A 6,647-nucleotide genomic window follows, 5' to 3' on the forward strand; every position below is an offset into this window, starting at 1 on the left:
GATGAAGAGTGGTCAGTAAATGCTTGCAGGAGAATTTGCACAGGAAGTGGCCTTCTCTTTGTTGTCCAAATTGCAGATTAATTGAACATTTATGAATATTAGCTGATAATTAACTAATTTAAACAGAGTATATGTGATTCTCATCATCTGGTCAGGAAGCTGATACAGTGCCGCAAAGCTGGGATGAGAAGAAATGAATACCAAATATTACCATTATTTGAAGGTCTTTCCTGGTTGTTTGCATGTATGGTCATAGGTGGTGAAACATAAAGAATCCCACAAAAACCTGACATCATTGGGGATAATTTGCAAACAGAAATTAGACTGCATTTTTTAAATAAGTTGTGTCTAGTTCTACTGTGAATAGTTGCCTGGCTCTAATAATAACTGGCTAACAGAGATCAAGTAGCAAGTATCATATTCAGTCATATATCCAGTCTAAAAATAATTCCCTTAGAGCTCTTTTGTGAGTAAACTCCAACATATTCAAAGTAATCATAATTGCCTCCTGGATAACATGAGAATTAAAAATGAGACAAAATATGCTGAATAAATTATTCACTGTGAATTGTCCCCTTGACTTTAACTTTTACAAGATGCTTTTTAGAAAAGTCCGTTTTCTAAAGAGATAATATAGAGCTACATATCAGAATATATTAAGAGTCTTTGAAGAGCTCTAAATTTTTTGCAGAGCCAAAGTTTGTTTAATGACTATTTCAAGGAATGAGGCTGAGAAAGCAGTACTGGAAAAAAAAAAATCACACAGTTTTGTTTCAATCCATCTTTTATTTACCTTTTAATCTCTCTCTTTTTCATTCTCACTTACCCACTGCGGGACCTCCACATTACTGGTTCCAGATTTGAGATAGTTCCAAGTCACAGTCTCTGACTGATGCTTTTTTTATCCCTGTATGTCCAATTTTGCCCTCTCTATCAACTGCTTTGATCTTTTCGCAGTGTATTTTTATCTCCCAACATTTTTCCTAGCAGTTAAATTTTAGTTTGATCTCGGGTATAGAATCATGAAGATCAAGAGGTGCCACAATTTATTACAGTACATTTAAGGTTATTATAATAAAGTCTTAATTCCATTTCAAAATTCAGAAATTAAACGTGCAACCTGCTCTAGTGAAAGTGTCCCTGGCGGGTTGGAACTAGATGGTCTTTAAGGTCCTTTACAACCCAGGCCATTCCATGATTCTGTAGCGAGGTTGAATATGGATTGAAAAATACAACACAGTAAAGAGCTGACACAGAGTTGCACCTCCCTGACAAGTTTTCTTACAGCTGTATATGTTTTTATGCCACTCACAAGTCTCTGTGGCCCACACAAGGGAAGCTGCAGTGGAAGGGGAACACAACTACCTCAAGCGAGCAGTGAGGGGTATGGCATGTGCTCGCTGCTGGAGTGAAAGGCATGTCATGCACCTGCTTTGTGACTGCAGCCTGCCCTGAGCTAGCACTGACATGGTCCATCTTGTGGCATGCCACAGGATAAGGGAAGGCATGCAATACACCGCAGCTGCAGCCACAACCACGTCTGTGCCACCAGCCCCGGGCCCCGAGCCTCCTCACTTTCCAAACCCTGCCAGCTGCTGGCAAGCAGCAGGGTCAGATGGAAAGTTCAAGGGAGACATTTTGCAATCTTTCATCACTTGCCAGTTATAACTTGAGGAAAAGGAAGGTGGAAGACTTAATTTAGGCCACAGAACAATATTCTACATTATTAGTATGAGATGTGCTACTGATGATGCTGTAAGAGCTCAGTATTATATGGTGGCAAAGTAGCTACTTCAGCCTCCTTTGTCTGAAGAGTGTGGTTGGTGGAAACCCCACAAAAGTTATGGTATATATACAGAAACTGCTGCACTTCATCTTGCAATGAGGCAGTCTGGTATACTGAGACCCAAGGCCCACATGTTTGGAGAAGGTGTAGAAAACTCTGTCACAAGACAAAACTATGTGAAAAGTCTGCTTATTCATAAAGATGTGGCCAGCTTCAGGAGGAAGGCAGCAGCAGAAGCACTCTTCAAATGGAACACATAATGGCATTCCCACAGGAGTATCAGCTCATCTGCCTGCATCTTATAAAGGACAGGAAGCAGCTCATTTGTAATAAGCAGTGTTTATTTGTAGAGCATAATGGATAGAGAAGTTTCCTGCATAGATAGAGACCCCCATAAGTGCAAGGTACGGTGTCGGGAGAGTAGGATTGTGTGAGAAATTTCCTCTGCATTTTTGTAGGCCTTGCCTTGACAAGGCCAGGCACAGACAGTAAAAAAAGCTACGCAATCATCATGGCTTCAGACTCTAAAGCTGAAACAAAGAAGGATCTGTGCCAAAATTGAGGTGGAGTCCCAAAAGGTAAACATATATCCTCACCTCATGTGGACACCTCCAATAATCCAATTAGAAGTGGTCAAAAGGGCATGTTTACATTGTGAATACTTTCACGTAACTAATAATAGAAGAAAAATCACATGCTGGGGTGTAGTAGAAGTATATAAAGGGTATCTTTCTGTAAATAAAGCGGACATTTTGTGGATCACATTGGTCGTTTGCAGTTTGTCCCGAGCCCCTCTGCCGACAGCACTGCCTGATCTCATTCCCAAGTCTTCAGCAAGGCGAAGGCTGGTCCTGTCAGGGCCCAGTCTGGTGCCTGGCAGCCCAGAGCTGCATCCTTGCTGAAGATGCATCCAAACCTGGTGTTAGAATTGTCATCATCTCAGCCTTTCCAAGTCCAACTTTTGCATCAAAGCTCAGTAGATCCAGAACTGGAGGAGGGAAAAAACCCAAAACAAAGCAGTTTTTGGTAGTGTTTTGGGTCTAGAAAAGCCACTGTGCATGAAGAGGGTTGTATGACTGATAAAGAGGTGCATACTGTGGGATTGTACATGTCTCGCCTGAGGGAGGGAAGGACTCACTCTATAAATTACTGACCAAAGGGATAGGGATCTGCTACTTCAGAAGTGGAGATCTCAACACATGGCAGGTCTTTAATACACCTGGTTTCTTCTTTACTGCAAAACCAAGACTACTAGGGCAACCACTGGCAGAGCACAGGCTTCCCTGCACTGCAGTGAATAAAAAGCCCAACACCTTTTTCACTATGAATCATTTAACACTTGTTGCAACCTTAATCATACCGGGATTCCTCTTCGGTATCTAGCAGGACACATCATCTAGTTAGCCAGAGCAGAAGAGCAGGATTTCATCTCCTGCTTGTGACTGTGCCATGAGAAGCTGCGGGAGGCAAGGAATGAACTTCAGTTTCTCTTACTACCCCTGTGATCACTTTACCCCATTCCAGAGCCATGGCTTTTCCCCCACACTGGTGACAGTAGGATCTTGCAGAAGGTTTTCAATGCTCTTCTGTTGCTAGATCTTGCTATTCTGGTGTCTCAGCTAAATCCTCACCCAAGACAAGACTGCAGATCCTCCCTCTGAACAACACAGCTAAATAGGGAGCCATTTTTAATGCAGCGAAAGCAATAACTGCCATGATGTGGGAGGAAGCACTTATACATGTTGATTCACCTAAAACAGACCAAAAGGACAAGCTGTTCAAGCTAATGCTGCTCTGATCTATAAAGACAGCAATTAAAGCCGAAGCTCCTTTGGTACTGACAGAATAGCAGCATATACAACCCTGCACTTTCTCACTTTGAGTTACCTGAGGGGGCACCACACAAGTGCCCGCGGCCACCACTCTGCTTCACCCCTCTGGCATTACAGGGATAGGTACAATTTTGGAAGAATTTCTGACAGATAGCTAGAACTCAATTTCGCTTAGGAGGACTGTAAAATGCCTCCTGAAACGGGTTAGATTTTTTTTCCTTCCTTCTACATTTCAGAGAAAGTTGCAGGAAGAAGCTGTGAGCGAGCTATCTCCCTGATATGCAGAGAGATAACATGTTTGCAGACACGTACAAGTCCTCCTTGGGCCAGAGTGGGTGGGGGAGGAGAGAGAGAAGATAGAAAAAGCCTTGGAGAAGGCGAGGCATTGCCTGTTTACCCTGAGGACCCCGTGCGTGCATCTTCCTTAAGAAATGGTCCTTGCATCTGACATAAACCTTTTTTTAATTCTTCCACTACCTTGGCATTCTTGGGAACAATATCTGCGTATGTTTTACCTTACAGGCACCCAGTCTGTCTGGGTGTGAACATGCTACTCTACCCTGGAAATCAAAATCCTGACCCCATCACATACAAAATTCAAAGGACCCTCCAACCAAATCCAAAGGACCTGGGAGGGTGAGAAGCAAGGTCAGCAGAATACTGCCCAGTGGATGCTGCTGCCACTTGACAGGTGTGAAGTTTGCTACATGGCACCACTCCAACTTAATTTGGTGCCTCTCCTGTCTTTTCCACACCACTCTGGCTGGAGCATGCTTCCTCTGGCTCTGGCTACTGGCGCTGGCATCTCCCTGCAAACCCCACACCTCCCTCATCCTGGCCATGCCAGTGGCAGGACCAGCCATCACTTGTTAGATGATGCCACCTGTGCTTGCAACTTCTTGGATCAAGGACAAAAGTGCTATGTTTTTCGCCCTTCCCTTCCACGGTAGTATATATTTTTCATCAAATGTAATTATTATTACTTTTAAAAGACCTCTGACTTGCCTATGAGCCCACTGCTACTACACAAACATTGCTTTTCTTCACTGGGTTTTATAGTCATATTTTTCTGGATCACATTCTTTTTTTCTAAACTCAAAAACAGTATCTCAATGTTACTACTTGAAATACAGCAAAACATAGTGTCTCAGCTGTTGACAGCATGTGATGAGCAAGAGAAAGAGTGGAGAGAAGACAGAGGAATTTCACTTGGAAAGTTAAGGAAATTGTCACGCTGCCACTAACAGACCAAATAACCTGTATCTGGCAGCCACAGAGGGTCCCTAAAGAGGGGACTCAAGGGCATCACATATACACCCTGTAGGACTGATGGCCTCCCTGCAACACCCCCATCTTCTGGACAGAAACAAATGTCTTGGAGATAAGGGAACCCCAAGGTCAGAATTGCAGCCTGGGTGATTTCCCAGAGTCCCGGGCATTGTGCTTACATTCCCAGGATCAGGAGGAAGGAAAAAAGATGGAGTTTTTCCTCCATTTTTTCCCCATAGATGTGGGATCTCCTGGGCTGAGAAAGTGATGCTACATTTTGAAATCAGTGGCCTCTCACCCTCCTTGTCCTTCCACAGGGCGGATGTCCAGGGAGGTCACGTTGTGTCCCAGGGAAGAGCCGAGACATGTCTCATTGGTATTAAAAAATAAATAAAACAAATATGAGATTGAAATGACAAAATAACATCCTTGCAGTCTTCATCTCCTTTCTCTCTTCTCCTCCCACATATTACTCGGCTATTAGGTTTTCCAATAAATCAGTTATTTTTTGTCCCCTGCAGCTCTGATCTCCACACATAACATTCAGCATTTCTGATGATCTCATAGCAGTCTCCAGAGAAAACAATAATTGCCACAGAATTCATGAATTTTTGGTAGAGTCATTCAGCATCCAGAAAATCAAATCATTGTTCTGAAGCAACACAAGGACCACAGAGTTGCTCCTCCTTCAACTTTGTCAGAGAATGAGAGAATCGCAGAATATTCTGAGTTGGAAGCAAACCACCAAGATCACTGAGTCCTTTTCTTTAATACTGTGTAGCCTATTCACTTCTTCCCATAATTCCTTCACCTGGTGACATGGCTGTTCCCAGGATGTAGCTCCATTGTGAAAGGGAGGGGCCCACTTTCTCTCTTCATCCCCATTCACAGCATCCAAACCTTCCTGGTCTTGCAATCTGCAAGCAAAGTTCTTTTTAATATTTTATTAATACAGAGCCAAGTCAGGAACCTGCTACCTTTGAACCTTACAGAAACGCTGGTATTAATCCAGGAGTTCTCATACCAGGAGGTATGACACCAGGATAAATGTGCCTGTCCCTCCTGACTGTCAGTCCTTGAGAGTAATAGATCTTCACAAAAAATAAAGAACTTACAACAAAGCTCTGTTGAAGATATCTCAGCTTCCAAAGATTTTATTTTCTGAGACAAGAGAGTGATATGTTGTTATGCTTGAAAACGCATCAATTTAGTTACCATTTTCACTAATTAGTAAAATAAATTTTATGTGCTACAAGATGTGCATTAGTCAATCAATGTCAAATAAGTCTGCCAGAGAAACTTTCAGCTCATAGACACATTAATTATACCTTTTCAAACTGCAACAATTTGAATTCAAATTTTTTTCAAAATTGAAAGTTCCTTCGAACTGAAATTTCTGCGAGGTGTGTTCATCTGATATTCACTAGAACAACAGAAATCTTGAGTTAGATCCAAAGTGCTGGTATCTTCTCTCTCTTCATCCACAGGCAATGAAGGATTGAATAAAAGAAGAAATATTGATTACAAGAAAATGCTTGGGAAGATACACTGGGGAATAAGCCATCTCTTTAAGTGTGTTAGAGTTTAAACAGGCGTACTGGATGAACCAGTTTTTTGGTTCTTTTGTCAAGAGAAGTGATTACATCTGGCTTGACCCAAAGTATATATTTTTTTCGCACCGAAATTAACATTTAAAAGAATTATTTCTCCCAGACAAAGCAATTACTGTGATAATGAACATGTTGACATTTTTGTGGTTT

This window comes from Chiroxiphia lanceolata, chromosome Z (assembly GCF_009829145.1).
Source record: "Chiroxiphia lanceolata isolate bChiLan1 chromosome Z, bChiLan1.pri, whole genome shotgun sequence".
NCBI classification, from domain to species: Eukaryota; Metazoa; Chordata; class Aves; order Passeriformes; family Pipridae; genus Chiroxiphia; species Chiroxiphia lanceolata.